This window comes from Macaca fascicularis, chromosome 12 (assembly GCF_037993035.2).
Source record: "Macaca fascicularis isolate 582-1 chromosome 12, T2T-MFA8v1.1".
NCBI lineage: Eukaryota > Metazoa > Chordata > Mammalia > Primates > Cercopithecidae > Macaca > Macaca fascicularis.
In genome coordinates this window covers 112790259-112806794 of record NC_088386.1, presented here as the reverse complement: position 1 = coordinate 112806794, position 16536 = coordinate 112790259, and the positions used below count along the sequence as shown (strand labels likewise).

At 46.8% G+C, this 16536-nt stretch overlaps 1 long non-coding RNA gene across 3 annotated transcripts in view; it reads right to left on the bottom strand.

Moving 5' to 3' along the window:
- The window catches only part of LOC102135060 (uncharacterized), a 578423-nt gene that overhangs the window by 390885 nt on the left and 171002 nt on the right, over positions 1–16536 (bottom strand). For 2 of the 3 annotated variants that reach the window (XR_012421464.1, XR_012421463.1), the window contains exon 2: positions 11131–11275. This is a non-coding gene — a long non-coding RNA (uncharacterized lncRNA). Of the gene's footprint in view, positions 1–11079; positions 11276–16536 lie in introns of all 3 variants that reach the window. The other variant, XR_012421461.1, reaches the window with a different exon arrangement.

Below are 16536 nucleotides of genomic sequence, written 5' to 3'. Positions count from 1 at the left end.
ACACAACAGGGGGGTTTTGTTGCTTAGCAGATGACAGCCCAATGGCCACAGTCAGGGAGGATTTAGAAGGGAATTTGCAACAAGTAAGGAGAACATAGGGGGTAGTTCTCCAAGCAGTGTCCCCCTGAGCTGGGATCTGGGTCAGGTTTTATAAGGATAGGGTAAGGTGGAATGATCTGATAGGATCTTGGAATGAAGTGATGCCAGGAGGCAGGATCTGACTGGATCCTGCTATGTATGTTTTCCGTTTCTTAATTCTATTCCCATTCCTTGGTCCAAGCACTTAGATTCCCCATGTGGTTGCACATGGGGATGCTCAGGTTACGTGACCTTCAACCTGGGGGGTCACGGCAACTGAGAAACAATTCACAACTTTGCTGTGTAAAACTTAAACCACATTCATTTGATGCAGTTACAAGGGCATTAGCAAGAAAGTAAAAAGACTACCTATAGAATGGGAAAAAAGATATGCAAATTATACATCTGATAAGGCTCTAACATCCAGAATAGTCAAAGAATTCTTCCAACAGAACAATAAAAAGATATACAACCCAATTAAAGTACTTAAATGGATATTTCTCCAAAAAAGATATACAAACGAGCAAAAAGCTAATGAAGAGATATTTTGAGATTTTTTTTTTTTTTTTTTGGTTTGTCTGTCTGTTTGTTTCTAGAGACAGAGTCTTGCTGTGTCACCAGACTGGAGTGCAGTGGTGCAACCATGGCTCAATACAGCTTCAAATTCAAGGGCTCAAGCCATCCTATGCCTTGGCCTCCCAAGGATTACAGGCATGAGCCACCATGCCCAGCCGATGAAGACAGGTTTAACCTAACTGGTCATTAATGGGATGGAAATCAAAACTGCAATGAGATAACACTTCAAATCCACTGGGATATCTATTAATATATTAAAAGACAAAAACAACAACATCAAAAAACAAAAAGTAACAAGTGTTGGTAATGATGTGGAGAAATATGAGCAAGGCAGGTGAACCCCAAAATTGGGGCTTAGCCCGGGAAGGCCCTTGACTTCACTTAGGAAAGAATTCAAGAGAGAGACGGTGGCAGAAAACAGCTTTATTGAGGAGGCAGTGTTAGAACTCCATGACTGCTCCTGCAGAGCGCAGCTACCCCACGGGCAATGTGCTGAAAGTAGCAGCTCAGGGGCAGTTCAGCAGTCATATTTAATTACCCACTTCTAATTATATGCAAACTAAGGGGCAGGTTATTCAGATAGTTTTAGCAAAGGAGTGGGTAACCTCCAGGCCATTGCCATGGCAGGGGCAGTAATTTCCAGGTGTTGCCATGGAAATGCTAAACTGTCATGGTGCTGGTGCCTCTTCCCTGTTTCAGTCAGTCTTCAGTCTGGTCCGGAGTCAAATCCTACCTCCTACCTCATTGGGATGTAAAACGGTGCAGCCACTATAGAAAACAGTTTGGCAGTTCCTCAAAAAGTTAAACATTCAGTACTGTGTGACTTAGCAATTCCACTCCTAGGTATGTACTCAAAAGAATTGAAAATAGATACTCAAACAACTATTTGTTCATGCATGTGTATATCAGCCCCATTCACAACAGCCAAAAGGTGGGAAAAAACCAAATATTCATCAACAGATAAATGGATAAACAAAATTTAGTATATCCACACAATGGAAGATCATTCAGCCACAAAAAAAGAACAAAGTATTGATTCATTCTACAACCTCGATGAACCTTTGAAACAAGTTAAATGAAAGAAGCCAGACACAAAAGGTCACATATTATATGATTCTTTTTATATAAAATATTCAGAGAAGCCAAATCACTAGAGACAAAGCAGATTACATTGCCAGGAGGGGGAATAAGGGACTAGGGAGGGTAACTTAATGGATATGGAATATTCTCTTGGGGTTATTTTAAAAGAGATTGAAACTCAAGAGAAGTGGTGCTTCCACAACATCGTGAATGCAGTAAGTGGAACTGAATTGTATACTTCTTGTTTTAATTTTTTTGTAGAGATAGAGGCTCACCATTTGCCCAGGCTAGTCTCTAACTCCTGACCTCAAGTGACTCTCCTGCCTCAGCCTCCCACAGTGCTCAGATTATAGGCATGAACCACTGCACCTAGCCTGAATTGTATTCTTTTAAATGTCTGATTTTATATGATGTGAGTTTCACCTCAATACAAATAATGAATAAATAAATAAATACATGATTTTTGTAAAAAAAGATTATGGAGAAAGAATAGTGAGTTGATTCGGACTCCTAGGAAACACTGATATTGCTATCTCGTGGAACACTGTAGCGTGACACATGTAGCGTGACACATGTAGCTACACATGTGTAGCGTGTACACATGTAAATCACAGGTGTACATGTTAGCAGCATGGCTCTGGTGCCGATGACCTGGGTTGGTATCCTAACTCTGCCTCTTGCTAGATGAATAATCTTGGGAAACTGACTTAGCTCCTGTGCCTCATTTGTCTCATCGGCAAATGGAAACAATACTATTATTATAAGATGACTGTGAGAACTGAATCAACTAATACATGTGAAGTGCTTAGAGCAGGCCCGGTTTGTGTTAAGTGCCTAGTAGACCTGAGCCATTCTCATTCCTAAAAGTTTAGGAATTTCAGTCTAACTTTGTCACCTTCTGCCACACCTACCTCCTCAGTGCCCTGCCATGTTTACGTTTAAGCTCAGGGTATATTTATGAGGTAGGTAAGTGGGGCTACATCCAACCTGGGGGTATTTAAACCACACAGAAGGATTGCTTACCAAGCAAGAGCATTTTGTGACAACCACTAGTTCTAGGAACAGAGCTGGCAATGAAAAGAATATAGGACAAAGGAATAGCAACGGGAGAAAAAGCAGAACTTTGGCCCTACCAAGCTCTTGGGAATATCTAAGTGAGCCTCCCACCCTGTCTGGTAACATTAAATTAAAGGTTTTCTCCCTTCCACCTCCCTCATCCTCACAGCTGTGCCACAGATGTTACAAGAAACATTAGAACTAACCAACGTTAGGAATTTGCATATGGTTTCTGTACAGCTATTTAGTTAATACTTTGATTTAAATGGACTTCCTTTTTTCCTTCAATAAAGTTATTTATAGGAAATTTTATATTACTACTCTAAATAACAACCTGCCAGCCAAATTCAGACATCCACCTGTTTTTTCAAATAAAGTTTTATTGTAACACAGCCACGCCCATTCGTTTTGTATTGACAATAGCTGCCTTTATGCTACAACCACAGAATTAAGCAGTTGCAACCAAGCCCTTGAGACCAGCAAAGCCAAAAATATTTACTAAGTGGCTCTCTGAAGAAGAAAGTTTGTCCCTTCTCTAAGTGAAAACCAGTGCCACTTACCTTAACTAGAAAGAAAACGTGAAAATAAATATTCAAGAAACAAAATATTTAAAATATTGAATTCTTAGATTCTCTCATTTCCACTCAAAAAATATTTGTCCATCCTATTCATGCTGTCATTCTCTATCTGGTACCTACTTAAGACATGCTGCAAGGTCCTGGGATGAGGAGATGAAAAAAGTAGAAAGACCCCTGCTTTCACAGGATTCATGTTCCAGTGGGAAGAGACAGAGACTAAAAACCTAAGTACCCAAGGTTACCTTTAATTTTTATTGCAACAGAGAATCACAAACAACACAGTGCATAGTGGGGTGACTGTGTGTTGAGGAGAGGGTCATTTTGATTGGCGGTTTAGGAAGACTTGCCTGAGAAGGTGAACTGGGCACAAACTCTAGCATTCCTAAAAGAGAATACAAAGTGCAAAGGCCCTGAGGCCTGAGGCTAGTATGGGCTTCATAGATTTCTTTTTCTAGGCAACTGGATGCCATAGCAGCTGATGTCGTGCCCCGCACACTCTGGTGGCTATGGATTTGACTTGGTCAAAACGGGTTTTTGGAAGGCTGCACATCAGCTTTACTGGTTTTGGGGAGGGACTGGACCTAAAGCAAGATTCTGAACCACAGGGGAGAACTGTGAAGGAAGGGTTCTCTGAAAGCAGATGCTGAGATGGACTTTGGGTACATGATGTTTATTAGGGATTACCACTTGTGGGAGAGGATAGAATGAGGAGTTGGGGAGGGAGAGATTAAATGTGATGCAGCCTGACAAGGTCTCGGCCAAGCTGGTAGGAAGCTCTGAAGTGGATATTGCTGGTCATCCCATCCTGGGTCAAGCAGAAATGGCCAGGCCTGTATACTCTGTCTTGCCCAGTCACTGGAGGTAGGCTGCCCTGAGAAGGGTGTGACCTTGAGCAAGTTTGTTCTCTGCAGCTGAGGTCAACCCCAAGGGAGCTGACAGCTGGAAACCATCTGCTGACCACACACCCATAGCTGGGCAAGAAGTCCTGACCTGAACGGGGGTCTGGGCAGCGTGCCTCCCAGTCGTCCACATAGAGGAAAGGCCTTGCTGTTCTGCCCTGAACACCTCTCCCATTCTTCCCCAGAACCTCATAGCCAGCTGCCCAGAAGGGTTTGAAAATGACCTGAAAAGTGAAGCCTCGCTAAGGTGTCAGCTGGAACGACTTACCACACAAGAGTTTTCTCTCAGGACTCAAATACGGGAAGTCATCAGGACCCAATAAATAAGCAAAGTTATTCATTCAGGCATCCAATAAGAAATGATGAGTCGTATTACTATGCATCGCAGTGAAAATCTCAGGGGGGATCTGACACTCGGCTAGGTTGGGGGTCGTGAATATTTTGCAGCAGTCCTTGCACAGCACGAAATAGACGCCCACTTCCTGAAGTGACTTGCGGGTCAGCCTATTGTACCACCCAGGACTGTTCAGTCCCTGGCACAGTCAGCCACCAGAGAAAGGGGGAGAGATCTGTGATTCAGTTACTCACCAAAAACCACTGGACCAGGTCAGCTCAGAAGACACCCTGGAAATTCCCCTGAGGACCCCAGGAGTGCCTGGAAGTGAGACAGCGAGTAAGTGTGGCCAGGACTCCTCCTCAGGACAGGCTCCTCTGGGGGATGGCCCAGCAGTGGAAACCTCTGTTCACAGAAAACCATTTGAGAACCTCGATTTAAGCCAGTCATCTTGTTGAAAATAGAAAATACGCGCTGTTGTGTGTAACCAGTGCCTGTTAGACTCCAGTCTCTGATATGTCCCCCAGGCAAGCAGAGGCCCATGGAAGGGAGGTACCATGCGGAAGGACACACAGCCAGCTCCTGCAGGCCAGGAGGACAGCCCCAGTCCTGGCCCCTTCGGTCCCCTGTTTTCTTTATCACTGTCCACTCGGTGTCCCACCCTTCCCATGGCTGGTCCTCCCAGCTGCTTGGTTCCCCCATGGACTCCGTGCTGGGTGCCAGCTCCCCTCCACCCTGAACCCAGCTGGCCTCCTGCACACTGGCAATGCCATGTCTCCTGCAATCTGCAGCAAGCTGTTGCCATCTCAGCATCACCTAGCAATGCCTTCATCCATGTACTTCCCTGTACACATCTAAACAGGGGTAGCTTTTCCACAGCCACCACTGCCCTGGAAAGCCCTGAGGGGGACAAGCATGGCAGCACACGGCATCCAGAGAGAGCAGCTGTGCAAGCGCAGTGTCTGCTAGAAAGGGGGGTGCTGCCCAGAGGGATGAGTTTACATAGGAAGTGGGAGTGGCCCTCAATGTCCCTAGAACCTCTCCACTGGCCTCGAGGAGAGGTGCTGATGACTCTCACTGCCTCTGTGCCCAGAGGGGCCTCCAAGCCATGTTGGGGGCTCCGGGTTGGGACATGGTCTCCTGCTCCCACCTGCTTTGAGAACTCTGGCTTTATCCTCCAGAAAGCTTCAGAAGCTGCTGTTTGAGGAGCCAATTTCTAGTTACTTCCTTACTATCAGCCCACAGGCCTGAGCCCCAAACTGAATCCTTTGGAAAATAGAAAGTGAATTTACAAAGGTAAACACAGGGAATTAGGCGCCCCCTTGGTAGGATTCAGCAAGAGGATGATCTAGATTTGGGTGAAGGAGGGTCAAGAGTCAAACAATCTAGGTGAGTGTCTTTTTACCAGGACTTCCTCCTCAGAACCCCTTGGCCGTATGTTTAAGGTCTAGGTTCATCAGGCCCACTGAAGGGGAGCACATTAGGAGGTCTGGAGAGGCTGCACTTGACTCCACTTCTTGGGTTGCTCTGAGCATAGTGAGCCGTGAGAACCACTGACCAGATAGAGCCTGGTCTTGTGTCCACCACAGGACTGGCGAGCTTCTGGGGACGTTGGTTTTCTGTAAAAACGGATTGCATAATTTCTTTTACTGTTAGAGATTTTACTGTTTACAACGCGCTTCATGTATATGGTCTTGTTTGGTTCTCACAGCACCCTAGGATGTGGAAAGGAACTGTCACTGTCAGGAAAGGCCAACTAAGCCAAGGAATGGGGGTGGAGCAGCAAGTGGGGTAGGAGAGGCAGGCAGAGGATGTGGGCACTTGACTGGCTGAAGGGGCCTCCTAATAGCCTGTACCCCCTACCCAACCCCACAACCAAATCATTCCAGCAAGAGGAAGAAAGAGTGAGGAGATCTTGAGGGGGTGGAGCTGCACCCAGCAAGAGGGGAGGGGAAAGTCGCATTAAGGCACTGGAAGCCAATAGGACTGGAGTGGGGCGCATGCAAGGAGAGGAGGGGCAACAACCCCTTGTGCAAGGAGAGGAGGGTACCTGGTGGCTGGTGGAGGGGGAAAGAGCTGGGAGAGAAGACGCCCAGTATTGGAGGGCGTCAGGACCAGGCTGGTGGCCTTGGGAGAACCCTGAGAAGATCTGTTCTCTGCAGGGACCTGGAAGGGAGTGGCCAGCCCAGGATGGGTGTGAACAGGTCACAGTTCCTGAAGGAGACATCCGTCAGTCTGTATCTGTTTCCAGCCAAGCAGAGCAGGAAAGGCTTTGGGATGGCTGTGAGCCCAGGATCTGAGATGGGAAGTCATGACGGCATGAATCACCGGGGAAGGAGAGAGAGGAGAAGATGACCAAGGCATGATCCTTCCTTCTTCCACTCCACCCCTGCTCATCTCCATTCCTGTACCTCTCTCTACTCTGTCCCAGTGGCTCAGAGCCAAGGGTGGCTCCTCCTCTCACCTGACAGGATCCTCCTAAAGGCTGACTGCCAGTCCGCCCACCAACTCAATCATCTTTGAGGACAGTGGCAAAACTGCCTTTGACCTTGATTATTTTTTTTAAGGCTAAATAACATGATGTGAAATTAAGAAATAAAGAATGGATTAACATGAATGCCTTAAAGCAGGATTTCAATATTGCATGGTAGAGAAACGTATGTAGAGAACAATGAGGCCCCTCAGAGGCCATCAAATCTGGACAGGATCCTCTTAAAAGCGATAATCTTTCAGTCTCCCAGCTTCCACCTGGCTGTCCCATCTCCCCCCTTGCCTGTCTTCTCTGGATATGAAGAATACCTAATTCCAGGCCTTGGCATGATAATGCTCGCCCCGTCATAGGAAGGAGAGTCACAGTTTCATTGCACTCGTCCATCTTGCCCTCTTCCCCTCTCCCAGGACTTTCAGAGCAACAGCCTGGCTCTGAAGCTGACCAGTGATCCCAGGAAGTGTGGGAAGAAAAATAAAAAGACCCTAAACCAAGGTTTAGATGACTGTGCCAGGCCAGAAATGCCAAAAGCCAGGACAGGTAGGAGAGCTCAGCCCCCAGTGCAGTTTGCAGTGGGCCCTGGGGGCCTGTGGGCATGACCACTCTTACGCCAGACACTCTGAGCCACAGCTTGGCAAGCGACGCAAACACACATTTATACCTTCAACTCTCTGGTCCCCACAAACAAGTGCATTTGGGGGTACCTTATTTTGCTCCCCTCTTTCCTTCTGCATCCAAGACTTGAGTGAGAAGTGAATCGGTCTCAAAAAGCAGAAAGAAGGAGAGTAGCAGCACAGCCAGACCCTTGCAGGAGACGATGTCTGTGCCAGCTCCTCTTACCTTCTTCTCCCCTGAAGGTCACCCATAGCCACTCCAACAGCTTCCTACCTCAACCACCATCATCTCTCTGCCCTGCGGCTTTCTCTGGCCTCTGGAATATGATCCACTTACACATGGGGCAGGTTGAGAGCACAGAGAAGTCAGCGTCTCAGAAGCAACAGATGAGGAATGGGAGTTGGTAGATAAACACCCAGTTTCCTCCTTGAGGGAGTGCCTCTCCGAATATCCCCATCCAGACTGAGCCCAGGTGCCCATACAAACAACCTGCTCATTAACACATCTGCTCCCCACATCCCACTTTCCCTATTTTCTTTTCCTTTTTTTTTTTTTTTTTTTAAGACGTACTCTCACTGTGGAGGCTGGAGTGCAGTGGCGCGAGCTCAGCTCACTGCAACCTCTGCTTCCCAGATTCAGGCAATTCTCCCGCCCCAGCCTCCCGAGTAGTTGGGAGTATAGGTGCACGCCATCATGCCCAGCTAATTTTTGTACTTTTAGTAGAGAAAGGGTTTCACCATGTTGGCCGCGCTGGTCTCGAACTCCTGACCTCAAATGACCCACCTGTCTCGGCCTCCCAGAGTGCTGGGATTACAGGTGTGAGCCACCACACCAGGCCCAACATTCCCTATTTTCTACCATGCTTCCTGGAATCACCTCATGAATAAATCATTGCACCGAAATTCTCTATTCAAGGTACACTCTGAGAGAACCCAAAATGAATATAGGATGGGGCTTAAAGGATCTAATATGGGGATCATCCACACTCCTGCATGGAGTATGTCCCTATGCACCACTACTGGGTCTGCCAGGATAACAGTCAACCATCTGAGAACCGCAGGCAAGAAGAAGGAAATGGGCCCCTCACTCCACAGACACTGCCCAGCTCTGAAACTGTTCACCGGAAGCTGGGTCAGGCTGCAGAACTCCCAGGCCCACAGGCAAGTCCTTTCACCTACTCTGAACCACTTTAACCTGGCACGGAAGGCAGTGGGATTTTGTGTGAGGCTAGTGAGACATGCTCTGAAAAGCTGAGGTGACCCCAAGGCATGATTTCTGCTCAGAAGTGCCTATCCTGGGGAGTTCTGAATTGTCTGTCCCAGCCCCTGCAAAGATGCAGGCACAATCTCCAGGAAACCCTGGCAACCCAGAAAACACAAATCAGTGAGTACCGATCAAAAGAATTTCATATTGCTTGGAAAGAAAGACAACATCTTAAACTACTTACCGAAGAGTCTCAAACCTGAAGCCAGCATGTAGCCGCCGGCACGGGTCCCACCCGCACACAGCACGTGGCCCATCGCCTGAGCACTTGGGCTGAGGACTCCTGGGCCTCTCTTCCCTGTGTCATTCATCTCTCTCAGTAGTTGACCTTTCATCTTTCAGCCCACCCCTGCCACTTGGCCACTAAACCACAGGAGAGGAGGAATTCCAGGGAGAAGCTGAGAGCAGTCTGGGTGGCCAGAAAGGGAGCAGCCTCATCAGTGAGCCCAGGACGGAGGCAAGTTCCTAACTCCTGAGCCCAGAGCCAAGGAGGTGGGCAGGGCTGGTGGTAGGGGTGACTCCCCTTGATTCCAAACCCTTGTGTATTTTCAGGGAAATTGTATCCATATGTTTCTGATTCATTAACACTTAACTCATCAACATGTTATGTGATGAGAGCTATTTGAAGTCCAACACGGCTGTTTAATGAGACTAAAGAGCTTTTTGACTCTCTTTTATTTTTTGAGAAGGGATGGGATTTTTATTTTCCTCTTTTCTCTCCAGAAAAGCAAACAGTCATATCCTGTACAGTGATTCAGGCCTACGAAACTGACATCTTTGGAAAGACAACAAGATAAAAAGGCAAAAGTCCATGTAATGGACTCGGATCTGCCTTGACCGAGGTGATCTTCTCTTGACACCTTATCTTCTCAAGCTTCTGCAAACATCCAAACTCCTCAAGTAACAGCGAAAGATGCTTACAGCCAAAGGATTCTTATGGCATCGAAGTTCCTGAAGTCCCTAACTTACCTGTTTATCGCTGTCACCTCTTCATCATCTAGGCCTTGCCCAGACTTTAGTTACATAAATTCTGTTCTTAATGAAAATCTTCAAGACAAAGTCTGAGGAAGTGTGAGTGTGGCAGGGGCCAAAAGCAATTCTTTAATGGCTATGAAGGTTTAGTCTCCAGAATCAGTTGAACCTCAGACAGAATAAGGTCGCTTGGACGAAAATGGAACCGTTGGATGAAAAGAGAAGCAGGAAGAACTGAGCATCCAGGACATGAGGTACCAGATTATTAACTAAGGAAACTGTAGAATCTTCTATTCTGTATATCCCAAATTAAAGGGTGATCAGACTCACCTTCTTCTCATTGCATCTCTGACCTACTAAGTTGCTAATTAGCTGCCCTTCCCAGAGGCAGAAGAATGGGTAAGATGACCTTCGGGGACCCTTGCTCCCCCAGGGCTTTTACCATTCTCTCCATTAGCCCAGCTTAACTCAGCAGAGCCCACTAAGAACAGAGGACCATTATGTCATTCTTCTCTTAAAACCACAGACTCCCAGGGATGAAAAGGTCAGACGCCTCCAGTGCCCTCTGGGGCAGCCCATAGTTGCTGGTGCTTTGTCATGCCGGGTGAGGACAAAGCCAGAAGAGTAATCTTGGGCTCTCCCAGCTGGTGAATCTAGCCTCCAGTCATCCTCTCTCATTCAGCCAGGGCAGAGACTTGGCGGCATGGATTATTCTGCCTCCTGAGCAGAGCGTTGAGGTACCATGCATGAAGATGGCAGTTTAGATGCTGGAATGATTTCACACACTGAGAATGGGGGTCGGAAACAGAAACCATCTGTGTGCAAGTGAGTGTTGATGTCCGCTGAATACCTCAGACCAGTTATTCACTGCAGGGATAACATCTAGGCCTACCTTGCTTTTTCCTCCCATACCAGGGTTCCAACTTATGGATGGAGTAATTCCTGTGTCAATCAACACACCTTTATTAAATACCAAATACCTGGGACAGAGGGAGAAAGAGAGACAGAAAAAGAGAGAGAGGAGGCAGCCAAGACAGAAGCCTCAGTCTTTTTACAACCTAACCTCAGAAGTGATATTCTATTGCTTCTGCCGTATTCTCTCCAATAGCAGCAAGTCAAGTGTCAGTAAGACTTACTTACTGTAAGTCCAGCTCATGCTCAAGGTGAAGGGGTTCCACAGGGTGTGAATACCTGGAGGCAGGGATCACTGGGGGCCATCTCGGAGGCTGCCTTCCATGTACCACCAGGGTGGAAGTCAGAAGATGTGCATTCAACCTGGCTCAGTCTCTGCCACTTTCTGGACATAAGCCTCGTGCCTCTTGGATTTCCATTCTATCTGCAAAGAAAATGAGTTAAGATTTTTTTTTCATTGATAAGAGCCATGACATAGTGCCCTTGGAGAGTAGGTGGCAGACCCGTCAGATGGCTAAATGCCTTGAAAAGTCAAACATCCGTTTCTTTTTTACAAAAAACCTTCTTCCTGGGCCACATACATGAACCTCTTACTGTCATAGCCCTCCCGAGGAGGACACCTCTTTTCTATTGGGAATGCTTCCTGGCATCTAACCTTCCATTTGTTCCACTGAAGCCTTGCCCCTTCTTATCCATGCCTGTTCTTATTGGTACCAGAGACACTTTTGCAGGTTTATCTCTCTAATAATCTTTACACAATTTAAACATGGAGCACCTGGCCCCCTGGGTGTCTGGATGACAGATGACTTCCCACCAGTGAGCCAGATCACCAGTGCCTAATTCAGACAGGAGAAGATCGTGTTCAGCTGCCCTTTTCCACATGGCTCATTCTGGTATTGACTTGTTCTATGGCCCTTTCTTGACCAGGCACCATCAAGTCAGAAAAATAGTGAAGAGACAGAGGCAAGCTATGATCACGCCACTGCACTCCTGCCTGGGTGACAGAGGGAGACTCTGTCTCAAAACAAAATAAAAGAACACAAGAGAATTCAAATTGGACATCAGAAAGCCCAGCCTACCCCCATGAGGCCTTCTGAAAACTAGAAACATGAATTAAGGAAAGAAAGGAAGAAGAAGAGGTTATCTGAAATGGAACTTAACAAGACTTAGCACTTGACTGGGAATCTCTCTGCCTCTTCCCACAAGACATTTGTGAAGGTCATTATCTTTGTGGTCAGGAGGAAGAGACTTGAGCTTCGTGTCCACAGCCAGTTTGTCAAGATCAGGCCCATTATCTGTTTCAAATTAAGCTGTGAACCATTCTTAAACTTATTTCACAGTACCTTAGAGTAGTTTTGAGTAAAGCAAATCCTTTCTTTAACCTAGGATTAAATCCTATTAGACTTCAATGAACAAGAGTCACCAGAATTGACTTTCTTTATCCTAACCCATGGACAGTTACCTTCCCAATGTCTTATGTGTACCACTGGTTCTCTGAAGGGAGCCACACTTTATTAAAACTGTGGATATTACCAGGAAAAGATCACAGGTGAACCTCTAGGTCCCAAAAAGTGCTGGGACTCAGGACCCCATCCAGAGAGTGGATGAATTCTAGCTCTAGCCCTCCTCACCCAGGACCATGTGCTGAAGAAGAATGTGGTTCAGGCCATTGGAGGCATGCCCGAGTGCTGCACAGGTAGGCTATCAGCCTCACCCTCCACTTCTCTCCTGGCCTCCCTCTCAGAGCCTCACAGGACTGGGAGGAGAAGGTGCCCCTCCAGGTGCTAATGCTGACTTCTTTCTGGAGCACATATAGCCTGGCTAAAAAGGACTAGCTGTGTGAAATGGGAGGCAAAGCTCATAAATGACCTATGAATTTTACTCACTGCCATAAACACATCAGAATCAAAAGAACTTGATAGTCCTTCACAACCTCCCCAGATGTCTCCCCCTTGGCATTGAGAAGAGAGCCTGAGAACCATGACCAAGACTAATTTTGCCTGAGGCTCAGGCACATGCACCCCCTTCTGAGGGGACCTCCTGATGCCCATTAGTGACTCACTGATGACAGCAGCAGCCCCAGAGTGACCGCAGAATTCTTCCTCCTCCTTCTACATTGACCCAATGCCCAAACCCTGCCTGCCTGCTCAAGTGCACAGAACAGGTTTATGCATCATCCTTGAAGCCGTGGCCCCTTTCAGTGATCAAAGGACTGTTAAGTACCTAAAGTCAAATGTGTTCACTATTATCATAAAGCACCCACCACTGTGGGCACTGTATTCTGTTTGTAATAAGAATCATCCCATTTAACCCTCAAAGTAGCCCGATAAGGATAAATGTTTGCAAATGAGAATGAGGGAGATTAAGAAATAACATTACCAAAGGTCACACAGCTAGAATGGTTGAGCTGGGATTTGGACCTAGGCAACCTGACTTAACTGCCACTCCACGAGGCCCCATGATATTTCACAACTCTCAATAAATGTGGCTAGAGGTAGCTTCTGTCTGTTTGGAAAGACAAAACCATGACTAACACATCATATGTTTTTAAGACAAGCTCTCCCTAGGGAGGTTGTGTTTTCCCAAGGTCGGGTATCCAATTCGTCTGAGGGCCTAGGAGATGGGGGCCTCTTTGTCACCCCTCTTTTCAGGTAGCACTGCTAGAGAACAGCCTTATATTCGGAAGTCAACAATCCTCCCCCACAGCCCATGCCCTGCCTTCTGGGGTAGTCCCAGGTTTTGCACACCAGGCAGGGTAACATGAGGGACAAAGAGTAAGGACTTGGAAATGGGAGTCCGGCCTCCCCATGTGTCCTTGGGCTCTCCTCAGACCCAGTGCTTAGAGACTGTGATTTGGGAACCAGAAGGAAGGGCAGAGACAGGCATCTGTCATCTTGGCTGTAAAGCTACTATCTCTCATATTAGGCATCTGGTATGCACAGCCTCTAAGGCTCTATCCAGATGTGCCCCTGATCACCTCACTGTAGAAGCTAGAGAAGAACCACCAACATAGCAAGGGGCAGAATGATCCCTGAAATTAATTTGTGGATGCAGATTTTTGAGCTGTCAGGGGCCTTAGGAATCATCCACTACAGCTCCATCATTTTACAGATGAGGCAAATGAATTCTAGAGAATTGCTTTTGAATTCCTTTGTTAGGATGAATCCAGTAACTGAGTTCACATTTGTTCATTAGCGGTCCCACCACCTGCACTCAGGAACTCATCAGAACTTCTGTGAAGCTTTGAGCCAGCAGTCATAGGAGTAACTCTTTGGCCCAGGAAAATCTATGTTCAAAGAAGAAGTATTCCAGAAAATGAGACAATCCTAAATAATGAGACCATATGATTTATTATCCAAACTGGCATGCTTTTGAGAGGGTTAGAGTAGGGCAAACCAAAAGAAATGGGGACGTACAGCCCCAATAACCGTAAGAAATCATAGAGTCCTTCTTGGTGGAGAAGGAAGCATTGTGTAAGCATTGACTTAGGATGTAGAGGCCTGAACTGGCTTATTCGTTCAATCAATAGACTCTTCCTGGACCCCAGTGCACCAATGAGACAGCTAAGGGCCTGCACGCTCACAGCCTAGATTTTGGTGGTTCAGCTCCTGTTATAATTAGATGTGTCTTTCACAAGCCATTGCTCCTCTCTCGGCCTCATTTTCATCTTCAGAAAATAAAAGCATTGAACCACATCACCTTTCAGGCCCCTCCCTTCAAGCTGTAGCGTCTGGGAATCTATGGGACCCCTGGCTGAGAAAGGGGGTCCCAGCACAGCAGCCTCCCACTTTGCCAGCCCAATGCACTAACAGCACAACACATGGCCTGGCCCCTCAGGCTCCCCAGGCCCTTCCCTCACCCAGCCTGCCCCAGCTCCCCCTACAACCTGTTGTCGCTCTTCCTGTTTGATGAATGGGAACATCCCTATGCTGGGAGACCCTGGGAAGGAACTGTAACACATGTGCACGGGCATTCACAAACACACATAAGAACTGGGATAAATATTAAAAGCTACAACATTCAAACAAGTGCAGAGGCCATGCCAAGAATCCTCTGGCACTGCCTCTGTGGAGCACCTGGTCATGTTTAACCCAAGCTGCAAATATGATTTCCATGTGGGGACTCCCAGCAGGGATGGTGGGAGGCAGACTGGACGTCCTCAGCATGAGCCAGGCTAGCCTGAGTCACCCCATTTTCTCCTAAGGGACAGGTTCCACCCCTGCCAGGCAACATCTGACAAAGAGGGAGAGTGCAATCCCTCCAAGTCTTCACCATGTCCTCACTTTGGATGTGCTCTTTTGCCTAAGCTCTGCCACCACCTCCCTGGGAGCCAGCAGATGGGGAAACAGAAGGGAGATGGCTGGTAGGGCCCACTGGCTTCCCTCGGAGCACCTCAGCCTAATAGAAGTTGTCATGTGTCAGCTCAGGGCATGAGCAGAGCCCTCCCGGGCAGCAGCTGCTCCAGCAGCTTACAGCCAAAATGGTGCTGATGTGAGCGAGGCCCAGCTCCGAGGCCAGACAGAGGAAGGAGCCCAGGACCCGTGGCACAAAAACAACCAAACAGCAGGTGCAGGGGAAATGGACTCTGCATACAAAGTTGACCTCCTGCCTTTAGTTCACTTGGACCTCAGTGTTAGGGATACCACCTTTCAGATGTGGCGAGCAACAGAAAAGCAGGAAGGACCAGATAATTTGGAACCCGCCGCTAAGCTTTGTTCAACTTTTCCCGAACATCCCAGATCTTGGAGTTACAGATCCAGAGGGATCATGGTATCTGACACTCTATTCTGCAAACGAGCACCCACACTTACGTAGGTTCCAAGGACCTATCCCGTGTGGTTCAGCTAGCAGAGCCTGAGTCATCCAGCCCAGCATTTTGCTTTGTACAACGTTCTCATCCCTACTCCTTACCAATAAGATAATAAACATCATAATGGGATCAACCATGGATTTATTCATTTACTCTCTATTCAAAGTATCATAATTCTTTGGTTTTAAATATTTACAGATCTCAAAATAACACATTTTTGCAAGTAACCGTACTAAATTTGTAATGTGGGCTATTCCAATAACAATTTTTAATAGCTAAAGAAAGTTTAGAAGTCTGTTTAAAAACTTAAATTTTAAGGAAACTATAGCATTTTACCAAATGCCGAATTTTCTTTATAACTAGCCAAGACATACTAATTGTTTCTGATGCTCCAGTTCCCCTTAATGAAGCATCTAAATTTAGAGAACATGGGTCTATTTGTGTTTTACATATTCCTCATTCAAGAGGTCTTGTGTTCCAGTGAGCTCTTCTGTAGGGAATAATCAGAAAAGGTGGTAAGTCTTTGCAAGAAATAGGTAAAGGAGGTAAAATTGTTAAGAAAAAGGTGAAAGTTTTGCAAAGAAGTCATGGAAGAGAGAAGAGCACCAGTAGTGCTATTAGGAGGAAGGGGATTGATGGGTGCAGGAGTATTGGCTAAGACTTCCAGAGGGCTAAGCCTTTGAAATCACATGTGTTGAGAAGGAGGCTTGAGAAAGAGCCTTGCAGTTCTCCAAGCAATTTCAATAAAAGCTAACCGAAGCATTCAAACATTCCAACTTACCAGGGCCCACTGTGTTTCCAGAGACTGCCTTAGCATCCCAATTGTAAAATCACATTGGTCATTGTGTGGCGAGCAGATGCAGAAAACACACCTT